Here is a 23,809-nt window from a genome sequence, read left to right on the forward strand (position 1 = left end):
ATGCCTGGGGCCCAGAGTTCCTCTTCCAGTCACCAAAATGGCCCCTACCCAGACCAGGAAATGCCTCAGGGAGGGGTGAAGGATATTGGATAGTAGGAGAAAAGAAGGAAAAAGGAACACTAAACACAGGAGTTTCATGGGGGCACAAAGTAAATAAGTCTAGCTTCTGTTCCTTCTTCACGTGCCAGTTTGTCAGCTAAGGTTCTAAGGAAGTCATAGGTATTCCTAAGAGAGCAAAATGAAGGGGAATATAAATCTAAAATTTGGGCATTTATGTCACAAGGGAGACTTTACCTGCATCTTTGCAAGTATAAACACAATATATTATCACCTACAAATCTTTGTTTAATGCTTCTATTTTGTCCATAATACATAGAAGATATAATTTTTCAAATTAAGCCGGGGGCACACACAAGCCTTACTCATCTCCTACAGACATGGAATTTCTTGGAGGCTCAGATCCTTTTGATTTTGAGATGGAAAGGACTTATAAAGTACATCCTCTATTTCTTTTCTTTTCTTTTTTTTTTAACCCTTACCTTCCGTCTTGGAGTCAATACTCTGTATTGGCTGATGAGACTGACTAGACTGCCCATCTGCCTATACCGCCAAAAGAGTCACTGGATTTCACTGGATTTAGTATTGGGTTTAGCTCCCACCTGAAGTGGATTGTTATTCCCCTGAGGGTTTCCCACTCAGTCTGAAACTGCTAGCCTGGGATTCCCTTCAGGGTAAATTACCATGGGAAAAGGAAACAAGTACAAGCTTTGAGGTCTCCAAACTATAAGCTAGTCCTGAAACTTGGGGTTCATCAGACCTCACTAGGCCACAAGTTTGGGATTCCTAGATTCCATGTTGACACTAGTAAGGAACAGAGACAGAATTCAAACCCTGACATGATCTGACTCAGAAACTTGTGCTCATTATACTGACATGGGCACTGTACCCCAGAAACCCAGGTGAACTTATTACCAGGGAAACTCCTTTGCCCTTGCATCCCTGTGACTCTTAACCTAGAAACACCCAATGACCCCACCCAGGGTCCTGAGATGTTTATCCTCTTTTGTCCTCTAGATTTAAGGTGGACAAAGAAATGAATCTTTATGCCTACAGGCAGACCCCAGTCAGATGACCACCTCACCCCACCAAATGCTTGAGGGACTAACATTCTGGTCATGTCCACACCAGGACATAGCATCTAAAGAGTACATAAACCCCAGAACTGATGTTGTCTGGGGGACAGCCTCTCCATCCATGCTGTCCCCATGAAGAAACAGCCTTTCCTTTCATGCTTTCCTCCCAAGGAACTGCTCCCCATCTTGCTGTTCTACCTTGCTATCCTCCTGGCCACTCTCAACATTACTTTCTAAATTAATAAATCTCTTTTTGCTTTTAAGCTAAGTTTTGGAGTCATTGCATGCTTGCAAAAGGCATCCTTCCCGAGCCCCAAAGGGTATCCTTTCCATGCCCATAACAATACTATTAACTTTCTTTCATTTTTTTTTACTTGTTTTCTGTCTTAGCATCAATATTAAGTATCAGCTTCAATGCAGAAGAAAGGCAAGGGCTAGGCAATGGGAGTTAAGTGACTTGCCAAGGGTCACACAGTGAAGAAATATCTGAGGTCACATTTGAACCCAGAACCTTTTGGCTCCAGGCCTGACTATTCACTGAGTAACCTGGCTGTCCCTATTAACTTTTACCAAGAAAAAAAAAAATTCACGTATATCCTAAACTAAATAATAAGAGGCCTTGATGTTTTATCTTTTTTTTTTTTAGGAAATAGATATTTTATTAATGTGCCAGGCACTGTACTAATCATTGGGGATTGAAGTATAAACAAAATGATAGTCTCTGCCCTCACAAATCTTATACTCTTTTATTTTTAATATATGTAATATAATATGTAACATAGTGATGATACATGATTTGTTATATATGTAATAATTTATAATAAATAGGCTTATCCAAGAGAAACAAAATTTGACATTAACTATTTCCAAAAATCTTTCTCATTTTTTTTCAATACCTCCCACTCCCCTCCCTTTGCCTTTTCCCCTACCCCTACTCCCACTCCCTTAAGCCTCTACCACAGAAAGGGCTTTGCTTCCCTACTGATGATTAATTTTATCATCCAGTTTTTGTGTTTTTTTTTAAGCAGAAAGTTTAGAGGCTAAATAGTGTGGGAAGGAGGAACAGAACAGAAAGAACTTTATGTGGTGTGTTCTATCTGGAGATCATAGGATCATAGATCTGGGTGGGGCTGGACAGGGCCTCAAAGGTCATCAAGTTTTTCCCCCTTCATTTTAATGATGAGGAAACAGAGGCTTCAAAAAGCTAAATGACTTGCCTAAGGCTGTGAAGGTAGTATAAAGAATAAAATAAATGTAAATAAATTATCAAGAAAAGCTATTGCTTATCCAAGAGTCTTGAAAAGTGACCCAGTCTAAAATTTATCATTACAAATGGCAATTTTGTTGGAAAATTGGTTGCTTGACCATACAAATATCCCCCCCAAATTCTCGAAGAATTCTGAGAACTACATATCAGGTCTAGAAGGGAGGGTTCTTATAATAGAGAAGAATAACATTTAACAAGGTCCTAAAGAGGCTAGAATGTTATTTCCAGAAGATAGAATTATAGACAGGCCAGAATTATTTGAGTACAGGAGGTCCTCATTTTATGTGACCAACATATGTGAGACCCTTCGCCTAAGCTGAAAATAACACATAATAGTGAACCCCATTTTTAATAAGTATTTATTATACAAACATACTTAAGCACTTTTAAACTTTTCTTAGGCTTATCAGAGTGTCAACATGGAATCTAGGAATCCCAAACTTGTGGCCAAGTGGGATCTGATGAACCCCAAGTTTCAGGACTAGTTTATAGGTTGGAGACCCCAAAGTTTATACTTGTTCCCTTTTCCTGTGGGAATACACTCTGAAGGGAATCCCAGGCTAGCAGTTTCAGACTGAGTGGGGGACCCTCTGGAGAATGACAATCCTAGTTGAGGGACTAAGCATATGCTAAGGATCCTTTAGTATCCCTAGTAAGTATCCCCTTCTCTTACACCCTAGCCTCTAGCTATGATTCCTTTCCCAAGCTTGATTGTATCCCTTCAGTGTAGTTTGAACACTCCCATTTTCTTTGTGATGTTCTATAGTGTGTTCTTTGTGTGTTCTATAGTGATGTCAGTCATCTTTCCTTGTCCCTGGACTCCCCAAATGGTATATAGGTTCCCCAAATTCTTTTGTTCCTTGGACTCGTCATCTGGCATTGTGGCACTCCCTAGGGATAACATCCCCAGAGTCCAGGGTTTACACCCTGAAAAAGTTGTGGTGCTGGACTCTGAGTAAAGGGCCAAATTGGACTTATCCCTATCCTATTAAAGACTTGGTTTTTTTCTGACTATTTAATAGTTCTGTGTTATTTCCAAGTTAACAAGAGCTACCAGCAATACTACTCATATACTTTGGGGCATTATTAATAACAATAGTGTTAAGTAGACAAAGAGAAGCATTGCTCTGATGCAGACAAGACTTGTTACAAGTGAGAACTGTAAACAAAGACTGATGTGGAAGCTAATATTTGGTGCAAAACAATGTAATGACTTGCACTAACACTTCTCAGAGTGAATATGAGTGTGGTTGGGAGAAAGATTTTATGCTGCTTAGGAAAATGGGTCAGTACAGATTTAGCACAAAATTTAAAATTTTTATTTTTCATATTTTTCTGCCTTTATTTTTTTCATTTATCAGTTTTGTATACCTGGTTTTACCTCTGCTGAGTTCAAGTAAAACAAGGTCCTACTGTACATAAATAAGCTTATAAATGAAAGGTAGATTTCATTTATTTAGACTTTCAAACATTTCATATCAAAAGTTGTTTGCACAAAAAGATTGAGTCACTAGCACTAGATGACTAGTTTGTTATGTTTAGGAAATAAACCTGAAGACATGAAATACAGGACAGTAAAGTAATTTAATGCTGACTAAAACTTTATTGTTAATAATAATAATGTAGTTATTTGCATTTGTAAAATGTTTCATGGTTTGTTTTTTGTTTTTGTTTTTTTAATTAAAACCCTTACCTAAAGTGTGGTAAGGGCTAGGTAGTGGGGGCTAAGTGATTTGCCCAGGGTCACACAACTGGGAAGGGTCTGGGGAGCCAGATTTGAACGGAGGACCTCGTGTCTCTAGGCCTGGCTCTCAATCCATTGAGCTAACAAGTGAATTCATATTTGCCTAACAATTCTGAGTTAGGAACTTAACCATTTTTAAATGGCCCAGAATAGGAGGTAGCCAGAGAGGGCCCCAAGTGGGAAGCAAGGTCCATCTGCAGAAAGGGCTCATATGGATCAAAGGGAGGTATAGACATCTCTAGCCGCTTCATCCCATCCCTTCTCCAAAGGAGACTTTGCCAGGAAGGGAAGAAGAAGGTGAGTGTCAGAGGCCACTACTCTGCTCTACTAGGGGTGGAGTATACCAGGTAAAAAATTTTATTTTTATTATATTGAATTATTTCTATTTCTAGGTTTTTAATTGAGAGGCTCAGGTTTGTGCCCTGGACTTCTTTACTCATTCCTTTGTTCCTAACAATTTAAGGAATCCCCAAACAAACTGATTCTTGCTTGTATAGGCCACAAAGGAAGACTGGTCAAGCCTCTTGCCAAATCAACTCTGCCCCTCATAGAAGGCAATGCATTCATCTCTACCAGAAAGGAAAGAGTCCCATACCAATGGGCCTTGGTACAGGGGTTAAACAAATAATCTTAAAATCCTCAAGAAGTGAAATAATATACCTTCTATAACCAGTTTCCAAGTCCTGTTGACCTCCACTGATTTAGGAACATCTACATAAAGTAGATTGAATAGGGAGAGACTAGGAATCGGAAGAATTTGGAGGATACGTATTTCTACACGTTCCATTGCTTATCTAGGTACACTATAATAGGATTTTGGGGGGACAGTACAAAAGAGAGTCCAATCTAGAGGGGCAGGAGGTTTTTTTCCCCCCTCCTGAAGAAATGAGTGCAATTTAAAGACAAAAAGTATCAATAAAACTTTTTTTTTTAATTGCCCCCAAGAAAGGGCTTAGGGAGTTTCTAATTTCTCATATTGAACTTTTCATATGATTTCAGAAAGGCAGCCCCTGTGGTAGCTCCCTTTAGGAAAGGGGAATCCCCAAACTACAGATTGTGGTTATTATACTGAATGCCTCTTCTTCCCTTCCCCCCAATACCCTTACATGACAGGAGGCAACAGATATCTCTATAACCCCAGAGTCAATCCAGCTTTAGTGTCAGAAAATCTTGTTGACCTCACCCTTAAGGACCCTGGGTGCACTGTAGTAGGAGCATTGTCAATTTCTAGAATGGGAGTTGCAGGAATGACCTTCATTGAGGCTCTAACTAACAAAACAAACACAAATGAACATCCAGTCCTTAGAGTCAGCTACAATTAAATGCTCTCTCCTCTAACTGAAGCAAATAAGGCAGTGTCCCAGCCAATAATGACTGCCATTATCTCATTGCACCCTTATAAATAGCATTTTTATGAAGTAGAGAAAACAAGATTCCTTGGGCTTTAATTAAGAGAGACAAAGCACCAAGACTAAAGACTAAAGGCTAAAGGCTATGCCCTGGTCAGACTCCGTGGGAATACTATGTCTAGTTAAAGGTACCATATTTTAGTAAGGATTTTGATGAAATTAAGTAGATCTATAGAAAAATGACCAAGATATTGAGGGGGACTGGAAATGTTGTCATATCAGGTTCATTTAAAGCGATTAGACAGTGCCCTGAGGAAAAGAACAATGGAGGATGGGATGGGATGGGAAATGAAGTTGTCTTTAAGGGTTTAAAGTGCTATTATAAGGAAGAGGGTTTAGTCTTCTTGGGCTTGAGCTCAAATGGTAGAAAGAAAAAAAATGGGTACAAGCCAGAGGCAAATTTCAGCCCAATATAAGGAAAAGTTTTCTCACAATTACAGCTAACTAAAAGGTTTACCTTGGTAGTTGGTGAGCTTTCTCAAGCTTCTCAACTAATGGGCTGGACTGGATGATCTCTATGGCCTCTTCTAACTCTAAGCTTCTATGATAAGAATTGCTATCTTCTTTTCACAGGTTAGAAAACTGAAATACTTAGAGGTTAACTGACTTATGATGACTCACATGATGACAAATAATGTAAGAAAAAAGCCAGAATGTATTACAGAAAAGATCTCTGAGGTCATCCTTATTTTATAGATGAGAAAAGTAAGGCCTATAGTTAAATGACTTGCCTGGTATCATAGAAGTATACGCTGTTGGTTGGGACTTTGTTGCTTTTCTCTAGGGATAGAACACAGGTCTTCTGACCCTCTTAATTCATTTGATGCCTATGTTTACACCGATCTGAGCAAACAAGAGAACTAGAGAAAATGGGAACAAAGCTTTACGATTTTTCTTCCCTGAGTTATAGGACTATTCCCTAAATGATTAATATTCCTTAGCAGTAGAACAGAAGTATCCCATTTGTTTTATGTCCCAAAGTTCTTCAAAGACTCTTGAAAGTTCTTGAAAAGTTCTTCAAAGACTCTCCTGCCTTACTAGCCTTGATAGTAAATCAGAAGAAATGTTTGCATGGAAACATATTTGACAGTTAATTTAAATTTACTAGAACCCTTATCAGTATCTAATGAGGTCCATCCTCCCAGCTTTGAATGGAGGGAGGCAGGGAAAAAGTAAGGGAGATGGGTAGGAAAGGAGGAACAGATGCAGAAAAGACAGGAAGAAAGGAAAAAGAAGGGAAAGTCAGAAAGGCGATAGATCTGCAATGAGCAACTCAGGTTTCAGATAAGAGTAAAAAACAAAAAAGTCAAAATGAGCACTGACAGCCCAATATTTCCTGTTGTTCTAACAAATTACCAATGATTTCCAAGAAAAGAAAGCTGTGCTATGCTCAGCCCCATATACCACCACAGAATTTGCACATTTGGCTTGTGCTTGTAGAGAGCTTGCCATGCTCTGTTGGGGAACAGGATGTGGCAGCCAAGAACCAGAAGGGTCCTAGAACTAGAAGGAATCATCAAAGGTCATCCAGGGACTCCTGTCCCTTAGCCATACTCAGTAAGTGGACAAGCTGCCTCCTTTAATCCAAGGAAGAAAAATACCTGAGCACCAGAGCAAGCCAAAGTGGAATCCAAAAACATAGTTTGATCCCAAGGTCTGCTGCTTATAACCTATGTGACCCTGAGTAGACCTCTTCCTTGCTCTGTGCCTCATCTTCCTTTTCTGTAAAATAAAGAGGTAGGATCAGGAGATCCATAAGATTCCTCCCAATGACATTGTGAGGCTTTCTGCTATGTATCTTTTATCTTTTTAGCATTTTAAGTGGCCATTCAACCAGAAGGAAGGAAACCTGGCTTCTAATTTTGGCTCTGCCTCTAAATACTTATGTTACTTTGGGCAAGTGTCTTTCCCACTCTGAACTTCCGTTTCTTCAGCTGTAAAATGAAGTGATGACATTTTATTCCAGTCTTTCTGTGAGTTTCTGTTTCTTCTGCAGCAATGGAACTGCTATCTACCACAAACCATCACCAAATTAGGAAATACAAATTCAGAGTTCCCATTTCCAAGGAGCTTCCAGTATTTACATATATGATCAAAATAAACACTAGGCAAGGAAGGGAAGAACACTGTCAAAGCTATAAAGCAGATAAGGGGAGGAAAAAAGTTTTTTCACAGGTTTTAAGTTTTGATTTTGATTATATAAGCATCTGAGAACAAAAACAATGTTGCTAATCAGTCATTGGTAGTGGTGAAGAATGTTAGGATGTTATTACAAGATCTCTGTTGCTAAGGCCCCTTTTTATGGGCCTCATTGAAAGTATGAGAAACCTTGGTAGTATTTACATCAAGGACCTTTAGGCTTCAAAAAAGATAAATATAAGATAGTATTAAAGTTATACCTAGCACCAAAAGTGATGTAACAGAAAGGCTTGATTTCATTTGGCAGACAATGAAGCTATAAGAAGAGATGGGAGTTCAAAGAAGTTATCTTCAGCAAAGATGAGAGAAGGCTCCAAGAAACTTTGGACCCTATGTATCTTAACACTTCCTTCTTAAGTAACTCCCTTTTGCTGGGTAGGGGACCACAAAAGGTCCCAGGTGGCTTTTGGGGCCCCTCCAAGGGAGGACAGGGATCCCAGCACTCAACAACAAGTAGCACCTGCCAAAATCTAGATAGGAAACTTTTTTATTGAAACTATTATCCTAGAAAAAAAAATCAGCCACACCTTAGTCACACTCTCTTAATTATTTTAGCAATAATCCTCTAAATACTAAGGTCAAAATAAACAAAAGAAGGCAGTCAAAAAGACTGAGAAGAAAAAACACCAATCTGATTCACTCCGATAGTCCCCTCTGCCCTTTCCTTACTCATCTCATACATTCTGTGTATGTTTTCAGTACTCTCTAAGCTCCACACTTAATCTCTGGATTTTCTCCACCATATTTCCATGTAGATACCTCTCACTCCATCTTCACCTTCCTTTTATGTGTAGTAAGACTGGAATGTAAGATTCCTTAAGGGCAGGGACTCTTGTTTGTGTAGTTAACCCAAAACTTGGCACACAATAAATACTTAAAAGTCTGTTGATTTGACTTCACCATAACAAGTTGAGAAATTTAGGTTCTATTCCCAATTCTAATATAGCTACATTTCCTTGCCTTTCTGTGGGACTCAATTTTGTTATTTATAAAATGAGAGGGATGAATTCTCTAAAGTTCCTTTCATTCCTGACATTTTATTTTACATACCAGGTTCCATTTCAATTTGAAGACTGAAAAATAATCAGGCATATTGCATCCATTTACCCACCTTCAAATTACAACTCAGTTCCTTGCAATCTGGCTTCTGACTCTACCACTTGACTTTTATTGCTCTTCCTAGTTTATCTTAATTGTTAAATACCTTTCCTTCATTATCCTTCTTGACCAATCTGCCCTTTTTGACACCACTAGACACTCCTTTGTTGTGGTTATCTTCTCTTCCTTAAACTTTTAAGAGAGAGGTGCTTTCTCTTGGGTCTTTTCCTTCTACATTCTAAGTCTTCTTTTCTGAATTGTCACCCCCAAAAGAAACTTTCTCTTAGGCCCTTCTTCTATCTCTATTCTACCACCTCTCTTAAGAGATCTTATCAGTTCAAATGGGTTCAATTATCAATTCCATGCAGATGACTCTCAGATTTATATATTTAGCGCCAATCTCTTTCCTGAGCTCTCGTTTCATATTACAAACTAACTGCTAAATATCTCTGCCTAGATCTCAAATTCAACATATAAAAAACAGAACTCAGCATTCTTTTCTGCCTAACCCCACTAAATCCACCATACTTTGCTATATCTGATAAGGGTACCAACAACCTTTCTAGTTAAACAAGTTTCCAATCTCAGAGTCATCTTTAGTTCTTTCTTATCCAGTTGGTTGCCAAGTCTTATTAATTCTAACTCTATGACATCTCTTGCATCCAGCATCTATTTCCTTCTCTGCATTCCCATGACAAACAACCTAGCTCAAGCCCAAGCCCTCATTACTTACCTAAATAATAGACATTAGCCTCTTCACTGGTCTCTCTAATTCTGATCTTTTCCCTTTCCCATCTATTTGCCAACATTCAAAAATAATCTTCCACAAGGCACAGCTATGATTTTTCCATTCCTCTGTTCAAGAAATCTTCAGCAGTTACCTATACTGGAGTAAAATAGAAACTCCTCAACTTGTAATTTAAAGTCATATGAATCTGACCTACATTCCACTCTTACTTGAATCTGTGTTTCAGACAAACTGGCCTATTTGCTATTCTCCAAACTTGATGTTCCATCTTCTCCCTTTATGATTTTACATTGTCTGGCTTTATCTGGAATATCCTTCCTGACATCTGCCTTAGCTTCCTTCTGAGTGTAATTACCCTTTTTTTGTCAGGGTACAATTTGTTATTTCTTCTTAGGGTAAGTCAACTGTACCTACTCTCCATGAGCCAGTTCAACAATTTCCTGCTCTGATGCTAACAAATACATGAGTGCTAAAAATTTAAATAATTATATACACACTTGAGAAAAACAATACACGGGAGTGGCTGCATTAATCTCTCTACTCACCCACCCTATACCGTATCCTAATGCAGGTCTAGTTAGAAAAGCTAGAGCAAAACTTTATATTAGTTAATCAATTAATAAGAATTTATTAAGACTATTGTGCTAGGACCTGGGAATATGAATACAAAAAATGAAATTACCCCCTCTACTCTCTAAGAGTTTCAATTCTGTCCTGCACTAGAAATCATACTGTATAAGAAGAGAACTAATCAATAGTATACTGATATACTAATGATGTGAGTAAGCTCCATTCTGTTCAGTACTATGTATTACTTAATTTTGTTTTATCTTCCTCAGCATGTAAGACAGGGCTTTACACATGGTAGAAGTTGAATAAATGTCTGATGATTCTCCAAGATGCACTCATGCTCTGGATTTTTCTCCCATACCAAAAATACTTTTTCATCCAGGGAGCTCACTCCACCCATGGACACAGCCCCTATAGTTTCTAACTCTGGTTGGCTGTTTTCTATCAGACTTTCCGTTTTAAGGAGGATGTGTCTTCATTCTCTTCCAGACTTACTTCTAACTCTCTGGAATTTCTCTACCATGTCCTTTTCCCTGAATTCTATTTCTTTTCCCTTCCACTTTAGCTTTCTTTGAATGTAAGTTCCCTGAAGGCAGGGGTTATCTTTCTGTCAGTTTATATTTATATTCCCAGTGCCTGACATAATAAGTGCTTTAGAATGATATTTTATTTGAATGTTATTGTTATGAATATGTTATATGTTAATGAATATCCTTAAACATTTCATATATGCTTGTGCCAAAGGGAATTAGAGCCATTGTGTGCTTCAATATTCCACAAGGAGTGGTACAATTCTAGCTACAGAATTTTAGGTATGAAGACAGGATTAACTCTTCCCTTGCCTACTTTTAAATTTAATCAACAAAAAGCAAGACATTCCTACTTAATGTTAAGTAGGGGGGGTTCACAAACCACTTACTAAAGTGGTTTACACCTCCAGAAGTGACTGACTGTCCCCTGGGCAGTGTTAAGCAAACTTAAAGACTGCAATTGGTACCGGTAAACTGGAGGAAGGGACAGAAAGTGACATAAAAAAACGTCTTTAAAAAGGGCCTAAACTTCCTGTGAGGAAGTCTTTGTGAGGTCTTTGAGCTCTTGAAGGATCTTAGACTGGGACAGAAAAGTGGAACTATGACTTGGATGAGTGAAAAGCTGACTTCTTTCCTGGCTTCTGGAGAGATTAGTTTCAGGAGAGGCCTCCTCTTCTTGGAGGAGGCTGTGTGAGTAGAACCCTTGTTATATTCACCACCAGGTCCTCAGTCTGAGGGCTAATTAGCCCTGCCTGGGTTGAGCCAGGGGCCAGAGCAAATATTTAGTGTGTTAGGTCAGATATCTTACTCTACCCTCTTTCACATTTCCCTAACTTCACTCTTCTTCTCTTTTTGTAAATAAAACTGCTAAAAGTCATTTGACTTGAGCTATATTAATTATTTCTTAATCAGAGACCACATTCTCTTATATTTAGTCCAACCATAAATTTAATCTCTACATAGGTAAACTTAAGAGAAGGCCCTATTGTATTGCAGTTTGTTTGGAGATTCTCAAAGCTAACCTAAGACTGATTCATCTGCTAAAGACAAGGAGAGAATCCTGGAGAATTTGCCCATGATATCAAGGATCTACCCTATTAGAGTTACATGTCATATGCCTCTCACAGACACAGATATGTAAAATTATTTACAAAGATTATTTACAAAGATTTTCTCCAGTTCCAAGGTACAGTCTTATGAAACCTACTCTTCCTTTTCCATTCTCTTGTCCTCTTTTTTTCCCTTTTTAGCCCCCCCCCCTTTAATTTTTCCCAATGTTGGAAGGGTACCAATGGAACACTTTGATTTTTACACCTTTCATGCCTTGCTCCTGACCAGTCCATCTTTTCCTGTAATGCTTTTCCTTTACTCCAGTTCTTCTTAGGAAGAACTCTTTGTAATATGTTTTACACTTGCCATGACATTGCCCTCGGAGTGACAGTTATCATTAGTTATTTGAAGGAAATAGTATTCTACATCTTGCTGCCATATAATAATACTGGCAAATGTCTATATTTAAAAGGTGGGTTTTTGCTTTCCTAAGAAGTTGGGGGTCAGTAAAAGAACTTCAGCATTCCTCAAAAGTAATTCAGTTTATTATCTTCTATTTTTCAACTCTAAGTCCATCCCACTGTCCATATGTAATGTCTATTCCACATATATATACTATAGGATAAGGTTTATAGGGTATCTACCCAAATGCATGTTGAAATTTGGCCAATAGGCATTTTATATCCATTGAGTCTTTCCTGAATGGCTAGAAAGGCCAAATTTCTTTGAATGATCCACAGAGAATCCATTCTCAACTTGAATTCTGCTGAATCCTCTCCATCACAATAATACAATTTTTTGGTTAACACTGATTTCTTTGTTTTATGCCCCACCTGATGTTTATTATCAAAAGGTTATTGGACAGGGACCTTTTTTGGTTGTTACATCTTCTAGGATGATGATGGCAAACCTATGGCACACATGCCAAAGATGGCATGCAGAGACTTCTCTGTGGGCACACACTCTGTGGTCTGCCAGTCAGTTGCTAGAAAGGCAGAGGTACTCAGGTAGAGCTGCTCCCTTTCCACTCTGTACCACACCTCCAAATGGAAGTGCTTATTCCCTCCCCTGAGTGGAGTGCTTAGGTCATTCCCCTCCCCTGTTTGGGGTAAGGTGGGGCATGGCATATAGTCTAAGGGGCAGGGCAAGGCACATAGTTTGGTCTCTAAAAGGTTTGCCATTACTGTTCTAAGAAGTCCTAAATGATCTTAATATATGACTTACAAAAGAGGCTGAACGGTAGCATTTTGTTCTACAAAATCAAATGTTTTTGTTTTTGTGTAACCAACAACAATAAGCACAAGAGCTTATATTATCTTTATCTTTCAGAAGATTGTGAGTTAAAGGCATTTTTGTTGTCTGTCCTTGTTTTCAAAGAGGACCAATAACATCACAGGGTGATGTCTTAACTTTTAAGGGTTGGATTTAAGTGAGGTTACACAAAGTCATCAGCCTTACTCACTTCCACAGTCATCAAAAGCCAGCGGCAAAACAAAAGTAAAGATGACAGGCAATGGTCTGGGATGCAGTGGATGACCTCATTGGCAATTTTGATGTCTGACCAAGGAATAAGTGCTACACAATGCCCATTTCATGGCCATTGGAACAAACTGTTCTCATCTGCCTGTTCTGTGGGGAGAAATTTTCATATTCCACAGACTTCTCCCTAAGTCACTGAAAGATTTGAGGTCTGTAGGTTATCCTCAACCTGGCTTGGCCCATCTGCCAAGGATAATTTTACCAGTGTATAGATGCTGCAAATGCTACCACTTTTTGTAGCAACGTGTGAAAGTTGAGTAAAAGGTAGACACCAAAGGTGGATGAGCAGACCTGAAAAGAGCTCATTAAATCCTCATACCAGAGGTACTAATCTCCCCTGAACATTCCTGGAAAAGGCATGATCTACTACTGAATACTACTTATAAAAGTCAACATGCCAAATAGAACAAAATAATAGGTAAAATAAACTGTCTCAGGAAGTGGAGGGTTTCTCTTTCAGTGGGCATCTTCAAACAAAGGCTATTTGACCATCTATTTGGTATGATGGGGTATGAATTACTTTTCAGGTATGAATTAAACTAGATGGCTAGCTGTTCAAGTCCCATCCAACTAAGAAGTTCTATGATTCCATTATTCATTTACACAGGTAACTCTTACATGAACAAAAGGTTGAATTCTATGATTTTTGAGATCTATTCCAATTCTAAATTCTATGATTTTTTTTAGCCTTAAGCTGTCCCCCTCCACAAGAAGAAAAAAAAAGCTATAACTCATTAGCACTTATCAAATAATTAACATAACATTTGCTCCCAACTTTAGACATGTGAGTGCAAAGACAACTTTCAGCTTCTCCCCCCCAGGACTATTCAAACCATGGCACCTGAAAAACTCAATCAAGATAAAGCTAGCAAGACCAATTATCTTGCACAGTGGAAAAAAACACACCTTAGTGTCAAAAGTCTGATTTCAAATATTGCCTTTGCCACTTACCTCCTATGTCACCATCAGAAAGTCATTTAACTTTCTTGGACTGTAGTTTCTCAATTCTGAAAAATAAGATGGTTAGATTAGATGGCTTCTGAAGTCCCTAAATCTAAATCTATGATTTCCCTTCTTCCCCACCTCCATCCCTATCCCCAATATAACATAAACATTGGTCACAACCTCTACCACACAGCCAAGCAGAACCAGATTGCTCCATTGTCAATTTGGAAGACAGGACAGGAAGCCTTTGTAAACAGCAGTTTTGTAATAAGGCACTTCCCCAAACATATGAGATACTGTCATTAGCAAAAGAAGTAGTTTGTGTAGGGGAGAGAAATGGGATTTTCCCTGCAGATTACACAGGATTAGGCTATGAGACACTATTTATTATGATCATTGAAAGCAGACTTTAGAAGTTTCTAAATCAAGCTGGAAAGACATTGAATACTGACCCAGTGATAAACTATGTATGCTAGACAAGGACTAATCTAGCTATATAAATAAACAAAGGCTCATCACCAGAAGATTGATGCCAATGTGATTAATTTCTTGGTCATGATGACCAATGAAACAAATAATATTCAAAACAGATATCAGATTTGACCCCCTTCCACTTCTACAGGACCAGTAGCAAAGTGGCATAAAAAAAGATAGTATATTAAAAATTTGAATTTTTAGACTTTTATAAACATTAATTTAGCTATTGTTATTCGTATTTATTTTTATTCAATAATGAATGAATACATAATAGTAGTAATTGAGTTACATATATAATGTTCTCACTAGAACTGAAATAAAACTCCAGAAAAATTTCCACTAAATGAAGGGGGTTTTCACAAATCTTCTTTGGAAAGGCAAATAAAAGAAATGGAAGAATTGGGTTTTATTGTCACAAAAACCATCATTCTGTGGGGCACTTGGTTATTTTACTTTGTAATACTCATGATGAACATGATCATAATGGAGGTATTGGCAGGTTAAATGGCAACACTGGTTGCAGAGTTACAAAGTAGAAAAATTCCATTAACCTTGATATTCAGTTGATTCAATACCAAGATAGGCATGACAGAGTATAGCAAAAACCATACAGAAACACAGGGTTTGGGATTACAAAATGAATTGTCAATGTTACAGTAGCTTTACAATTATATAGCAACTATAAAACACTGATCATCAACAAAAAATATTAAATTTACTCTATTTTAGATGAGAAATAATAATTAGTGAGGGAAATTACTTTATAATTAGCTATCTGTATAAATTATCAACTGACTAAAAGGTCAAAATCAATACAAATTAAGCTAAAGATAAGAAGATATTGTATATGTTTACAAGGAAAGGAAGAAACAAGGATTTATTGAGTGCGTACCACGTGCCAGGCACTGTTAATTACTTTATAAATCATATCTCATATTATTTAAACAACTCTCATTCAAATTGCTTAAACATATTGTTGACCAAAAAAAAATGCAAAATCAATTAAAAGTAAAGACAATTAGGAAGTTAAACAGACAAAATATCCCTTACAATTAGGAGACTGAAGTAACCCCAAAACTATCTTCATAGGCAAACATTCTCCTTGTCTTACATAAAGACATAGAAATAAAGAAAGCAACAGTTGTTTTAGATTATAAACTGATTAATTCTTTATAATTATCATATATAATACATATGATAAATACAATATATAATTATAAATAATTGACAATAAAAACATCACTAAGGAGACTAATAGAAGGTTATGAGCAGAATCCCCAACAATAACAAAAGTTCGTTAAAGAGATAACCTACTTTGTCATTAGCAAAATGACCTGATTGTCCCTAGGACACATTTGTAAGTAAAACTAAAAGAAGAAAACAAAAAACATGAGACAGAACAAATACATATCATTAGCAATGATGGTGGATTCTACCATTTAAAGTGTGAGGTAAGGAAATGTCAATGGCACTTAAGAATGTGAAATCAAGACTTGATCAAATACATTTATTAGAAATTCATGCAAAACAATTCTTAAGAAAATTATGGAAGAAATTTCAAGACACCACAAAGAAGTAGTGAAAAGAATGGAAAAGATCAGAGTTGATATTATTTTTGTAATGCCTCTAATAATTCAAGATGGCAGAGTGAGATCAAAAGGAGTCAGGTTCCTTATGCAAAACAAAAGAGGCAGAGATAACAAATTTTAAAAAGGCTAAAACACATACATAGGCATATACTAAATGAAGAATTATATTTTTTTAAATGAATAAAGCAATGTTGTTGCAATTTTTAAAATACAGTTCAAATGAGTCAGCAAAAATACCAGAAACAATAGAAATGAAATAGAAGCCATGCTAATATATCCTAAGAAACAGTCTCAAGTAAATTAAACAATTCATTCCAGGAAACAAACATGAATCAAAAATTGTAAGAAAGTCATCATTTGACCAACACTGCTAATGGTAAGTATTTGTTCTGTGTCTTGCTCTTTGTTCTCTTCTTATTTTATCTACAAATGTCCATAAAATAATCTGGTTCATCTAAATCTCACATCAAGTTCAGTACAAAAACTTAAAAATATGAAATGGCATAAAGTTTGTTTTAATTAAAGAAAGAAATTAAGTGATATTTGAAAGACAAAAGTTTTAAAAAAAGGAAAAGAAATAATGAAAAAAGTTGCCAATATGGAGACTACAAAGAAAACCCAAAGAAAAGTCATTGAAAAACTAACAATTGTCTTCCTGGAGCAGAAAATAGAAATGCAGGCAAAACATAGCAGCTAGAAATACAGGTCCAAAAAAAAAAATCACCAAATTATCTAAATACAGACACCCAAGAGACAGACCTAGAGAATAGGCCATGATAGAATAATTTCACTATGACTGACATTCTAGATAAGCTAAAAAGTTCTTTGTTTTTTTTAAACTAAACACTACATTTCAAGAAATAGTCAAAGGAAATTCCTCAATTAACAAAAATTAATGAAATATAACTAGGAAGTCCATAGTACACCCACAAGAAAGAACTCAAGATCTGATAGATCTAGTCATATCATAAAGCAGAAGGTACAATAATTGAGTAAAATATTAAGTGATCACTTACTAAACACCAATAATTAGGATTGTAGTAGATCTTTCAAGAGAGTCAAGGGAAAAATAGCAGAAATTAGAATCCAACATTTACAAAAGTAAGATGCTCAGACCTACTTAGTTATTAATATAATAAAGAAAAACATAGTTTAGATTGGCTATGTTGTTTGGAATAATTCATATTTCTTTCCATTAGAATGTCTAAAGAAAAGAAACCAATTAAAAATAGGCTTAACTCAATAACACACAAAAGGGTTACAAAATATATTGAAAAGCAGTATTCGATAATAGGTTTACCATGTTACTGCCTTACTCCAAATCATGAAAAGAAGAAATGGTAATTATACTATCATACAAAAATCCAGCCCTGGTCACTTAGCTGTGAGAATCTGGACAGATCACTTAACTCCTGTCACCCTCTACCCTAAGTTTCCTCATCTATAAAATGGAGATAATAAAAGCATCTAATTCCGAGAGTTCTTATGAAGATCAAATAAGATATTTTCTATATCTTAAAACCTTAAAGTGCTATTATTGGATTATTATGATTATTAAATAAGATATAGGTGGATATTGTATTAAAATTTTATGTAGCAGCCTGCTGCTAAGATCTTATTGTGTGGGCTGATCACCTGAAAGGGAAGTCATGGACTGAGGGAATATGGGTGTAAGGGTTAAAGATTAAGGTAGGAAGGACATAAAGAGAGAAAACAGACACAGAGACACAGGAATCTTCAGCATAACATTCAGCCTGCCAGCTCTTCCTCAGATGGTCAGAGAGAGAGTCAGACAGTAGAATAGATTTTTATTGAGGTTTCAAAGAATGGGGGATGTGGGATTGTCAAACAAACAGGTGGTATGACAGAAACATTAGCATCATATTGGCAATCAACAACCAGATAAAGGAACGGATACCAACACAATGGCATAGCCAGTGCCCAGACCAGAAGCTCATTTGAAAGTCCTTCTTCCCCCAGAGCCCTGGCACCATTTCATTCAAATATGTTGAGTGTGTGTGTTTTTGACATTACAAAGAAGCTATTGAAACTGCATGCCAGCCTTCCAGACTTCAGAGAAGGGAGAGGTTTGAGTTCCACAAAATTTGAGCCCCCTTCAATTTAAGGATTCAGAATCAATTATGTGAAATATTAGAAATATATCCATAAGTCTGGTCTTAGAGTCAGCTTTTGAATACATTTTTAATATCTTCATGATTTGTTTATACCTGGAACCCTTCATTTTATACAAAATAAGATGTCAATTTTCAATATATATGCATCTCATCATTCTGCAGTAAATTCACAAAATCTTATAAAAAGAAAAAGATTTGAAATCAAATGCATCTATAACTTAACTAGTATAGAATTATAAGACTAATACCACACATTTCCCAATGGAACAGAGGTCAAAGGACACAGACAATATACATGAATTACTGTAAATACCCTCAGGCAGAGAAAAAAATTTTTTGCTATGAGAATACCAATTAAGAGAATGCTAAAACACAATTTTAGATGTAGTATTATGAAAAAATTAATTATAAAATTTAATTTTGGTGAGGTTGTGGGGAAATAGACACTAATATAGTGCTGACTGGTTTGCACACTATTGAAAACATTTTGGAATACAACATGCAAAAAGAGAAACAAAATTAATCAGATCTTTTGACTTAGTGATTCCACTGAGTACTCAATTCCAAAGACATTTTAAAAAATAAGATGGACAGACCTATTTCTACAAAAACATGCAAAGCAACTTTTATTTTTAATAGTAAAAAAAAAAGAATGGAAACATCTTATATCCAGCAATTGGAAAGTGGCCGAAAAATCTAGTGTGGTAATGTAATGTAATATGGTTCCATAAAGAATAAGAAACATAAAGCATTAAAAAGAGCTCTACAATGTAATGCAAAGAAAAATTAGCAGAAACAGAACAGTATTCAGAGTGACTATGAAACAGAAAGAAGAGGAAGAAAAATAGGATTAAAAATATTGGAATTGAGTACAATAAAAACATTTTTATTTGTATTTTATTAATTTAACTTACTTGGTTCTGCTTATGGGAAGGTTTTGCCTTTGTTATGAGTTATTTGATTGTTTCCATAAACAGTTCTAAAGTTTATAATTTAAATTTTTTTCTAAGTTATATTCAAGTAGACTTTGGCTACATGATCATAGGGATTCCCTGTTGCTTCTATAGTAAAATCTGTGTATTTACACAAAATCTTCAGCCAAACTTTTCAAGCCTGTTACAATCTCATTCTCATGTACTTTTCAGACATATTTCATATTCCTCTCCTTTTCACATTTAATATTCTAGCTGATCTAGAATTTTCCACAGATTTGACATGCCATCTTCCATTGCTGAGCCTTTTGCACAATCTATGTTCCTAGTTACAGAATACACTGCCTCCTCACTTATATCTCTTAGAATATCTAGCTTCCTTCAAAGCTCAGCTCAGGGGTCCTCTCTTATCATAAGCCTCTCCTGACTATCTTTCCTTTTCAACTGTATGTCTCCCCTAACATGGTAAGATCATACATGATTCCATAACAAATCTGAATGAAGAATAATCTGATAAATATCAACATCATAGATTACACCAAACATGGTGATATATTCTCATGAAAGGTTTTTGCTAGTGTCTTGAAGGATATGCAGTTCAAAAATCAAATAGACAATAATTCCTGGCGAGGATCTCCAGATGCTTCTATTTACAAAAGCTTATTGCATTGAGCTCTGTGACAATGTCTTCTATATGAGAAAGATAATGGAGAAGAAGGAGAGATCTACAGGATTAAAGAAAGACAAAATATGCTCATTTTCAAAAAAGGGGGGGAGTTTATAAACTATATACAGTAGTGCTGACCAGCATATGGGAAGAGGAAGACATGCCCCCAGAACTCAGAGATGCCTCCATTGTAGCCCTATACAAGAACAAAGGTGCATGATCAGCCTGTGACAACTATAGAGGCATCTCACTACTCTCCACTGCTGGAAAGATCCTCGCCTGTGTCATACTCAACAGACTCCTGTCATCTGTTTCAGAGCAGAACCTGCCTGAATCACAATGTGGCTTCTGACCAGATCGCAGCACCATCGACATGGTCTTCACGGTGAAGCAAATGCAGGAAAAATGCCTTGAGCAGAACCTGAGTCTCTACATTGTCTTCATAGACCTGACTAAGGACTTCGACACAGTGAGCAGGGACGCATTGTGGGTGATCCTTAGCAAGCTCAGCTGCCCAGCAAAATTTGTCAAACTGATCCAGCTCTTTCATGTTGACATGACAGGGGAAGTTCTATCTGGTGGAGAGACTTCTGATCGCTTCAACATCTCCAATGGTTTTTTCATGAAACAAGGCTGTGTCCTCGCTCTGGTACTATTCAACCTATACTTCACCCAAGTATTACGACATGCTGTGACGGATCTAAATCTGGGAATCTACATCAAATACCAACTGGATGGCTCACTATTCGACCTTCGCCGCCTGACTGCAAAAACAAAGACAACAGAGAGACTCATCCTGGAAGCTCTCTTCGCAGATGACTGTGCTCTCATGGCCCACCAAGAAAATCATCTCCAAACCATTGTGGACAGGTTCTCTACAGCAACAAAACTGTTTGGCCTGACTATCAGCCTCAGCAAAACAGAGGTGCTGTTTCAACCTGAACCAGGGAGGCCAACTAACCAGCCGTGCATTACAATTGACGGCACGCAGCTTTCTAACGTCAACACTTTCAAGTACCTGGGCAGCACCATTGCCAAAGATGGGTCCCTAGACCACGAGATTAATGCCAGGATCCAAAAGGCCAGCCAGGCACTCGGGCGGCTGTGCTCCAAAGTCCTCCAACACAGAGGTGTAAGCACTGCGACGAAGCTCAAAGTGTATAACGCAGTGGTCCTCAGCTCGCTCCTGGTATGGGTTCGAGACATGGACACTGTACTGGAAGCACATGAAACAGCTGGAGCAATTCCACCAACGCTCTCTCTGGTCAATCATGAGGATCTGATGGCAGGACCGAATCACCAACCAGGAAGTCCTTGACAGAGCCAACTCCACCAGCATAGAAGTAATGGTGCTCAAAACCCAGCTACGATGGTCTGGACACGTCATCCACATGGACCCACAGCGAATACCAAGACAGGTATTCTATTGTGAACTGTCAGCTGGACTCAGGAAACAAGGCCGACCAAAGAAAAGATTCAAGGATCAGCTAAAGTCAAACTTGAAGTGGGCTGGCATTACACCAAAGCAACTAGAACTTGCTGCCTCTGACAGAAGCAGGTGGCGGACCCACATTAACCATGCCGCCACCACCTTTGAAGATGAGCGATATCGACGTCTTGCCACTGCGCGTGAACGTCGACACCAGGCCACAACCGCACCTTCCGTAACAACTGGCGTTCCATGCCCCATGTGCCACAAACTCTGTGCCTCAGTCTTTGGACTCCAAAGCCACATGAGGGTGGCCACATAGCCACATAGATGAAACTGCACAAAGACAATTGTCATTCTCGGACACCCGAGAAACTACTACTACTACAGTGAGCTTGATTCTGATTCTCCTGGGAATTTTGATGTTTACTCTAAAAGAATATCAACTTCTAACTTCAAGTTAATCACTGATACTAAAACTGTGTGATTCCTAGCACTCACTGTCTTTCTTTACTCCCTACCACCAGCCCTGAAGAGTAGATAGGGGCTGCACAGGACTGACTGAGTATCATTTCCTAATGGTCAAAAAATTTATCACCAATGAGGGACTCATCAGAAAACAGAATCAGTCTATTGTTGGGATCTAAAGTATTGTTCAAATATAAGTTATATCCAAATACAGACAAAACTTCTAAAACAAGATTTATATTTTAAATGAGATCTTTTTATAGATGTATATGAAATACTAAAAAATGATCATGCAAAGTGATTATATTGAAATATTATGTTCTTTAACATCCCTTTCCATTTAAATAAAAAAGTGTTATCAGTTTTTTAAAAATCACTGCTATGTAACAGAGCACACTTTGTATTTCTCTAAGTCAGCCATCATCTGTTAAGTGCCTATTATTTGCAGGGTATTCTTAGAGGTTTGAGCCATGATGGCGAACCTATGACACTACTCCCAGAGCCATTTTTGATGACATGGGGCCACATGTGGGCTCAGTGTGTCCCCCCCAGGGAGCTGGGCATCCATAGTCGTGAACAAGGTCATGTGGGGGAAGGCTGCTCCACAAGCTAGCCGCAGGGGTAGGGGGCGAGCTGTGGGTGGCAGTCGCCAGGCGGCTGGAGTGCATGGGGTTCCCTTGGGGGTGGGGAGGAGGAACACATGGGGGCAGGCAGACTGGCAGCCAGCAGCAGCTTTTCTTGAGGTGGCCCAGTGCTGGACCAGGCTGGTGGAAGACTGGGTGGGGCTCTGGCCCACGTGCAATGGAGGAGTGCTAGCACCCTGAAAAATATAGCAATGGCTTTACTCACAATTTTTCCCTCTATGTACTTTTGTGATACCTTATTCTCAGCATTAAATAATATCAAAACCAACAAAAGAAACAGATTGACAGATGAAGTTAGTAGTGCTTGCTGGGGCTTCAAGTATATAAAATACCAACCTTCAATTGAAGATTTAGCCAATGAAATTCAGCGACAAAAAGTCACTAATAGGCAGGTCAGTTAAAGAATTCCCTCTCCCCCTCACTTATCTTAGTTCACAACACCCCACACAAGTTAAATAATATCAAGACCAACAAAGGAAACCGACTGACAGATGAACAAAGAAGGCACTAAGCAAGTAAGTTAAATAATTAGTTTTTGATTTATTAAATACAGTTATATATTACAATCATGCATTTTTGTTATTTAAACTACAACTATCACAAAATTATGGTTTTTTCTGGAAGTGACACACCACCTGAGTTATGCTCAGTTTTTTTAGTGAATTTTGACACACCAAGCTCAAAAGGTTGCCCATCCTAAGTAAATACTTTCTGTATCCTCAAGGAGCTCACAATCTAGAAATGGATTTATCTATATTATTCTTACCTGTTTACTAGCTTATAAACTCCTCAAAGGCACAGGTAAATTCTTATCTAAATTTTGTATTTCTCCCAATATTTCTGAAAGAACTCTGCACATGTTACTTGTTCAGTCATTTCAGTTGGGTCCAACTCTTCATGACCCCATTCTTGGCAAAGGTACTAGAATAATTTGCCATTTCCTTCACTTACTCATTTAACAAATGAGGAATTGGAGGCAAACAGGGTTATATGACTTGTCCAGGGTCATGCAGCTATTAAGTATCCAAAACCAAATTTGAACTCAGGAAGATGTCTTATCTGTTCACTCCACATATCGCAAGTCCTTAATGAATCAATAGCAAAATCTTGTTTTCTTTGGTTTGGCAACATCCTATTTAGATCCTGCCCTGGGAACCAGGAGATTTTAGCAGAAAGAGGTTGCTGATAGCCTGAGGAATGGTCCACGATCTTCTAGCCTCTCAAGATTTTCTTTTA

At 37.6% G+C, this 23,809-nt stretch overlaps 1 protein-coding gene across 2 annotated transcripts in view; it reads right to left on the minus strand.

Moving 5' to 3' along the window:
- The window catches only part of PIK3R5 (phosphoinositide-3-kinase regulatory subunit 5), a 106,090-nt gene that overhangs the window by 49,886 nt on the left and 32,395 nt on the right, over positions 1-23,809 (minus strand). For both annotated transcript variants that reach the window (XM_001366740.4, XM_056814289.1), the window contains exon 2: positions 14,239-14,294. The gene's annotated coding sequence lies outside the window, so the exon portion shown is untranslated. The remainder of the gene's footprint in view (positions 1-14,238; positions 14,295-23,809) is intronic.

This window comes from Monodelphis domestica, chromosome 2 (assembly GCF_027887165.1).
Source record: "Monodelphis domestica isolate mMonDom1 chromosome 2, mMonDom1.pri, whole genome shotgun sequence".
Lineage (NCBI taxonomy): Eukaryota > Metazoa > Chordata > Mammalia > Didelphimorphia > Didelphidae > Monodelphis > Monodelphis domestica.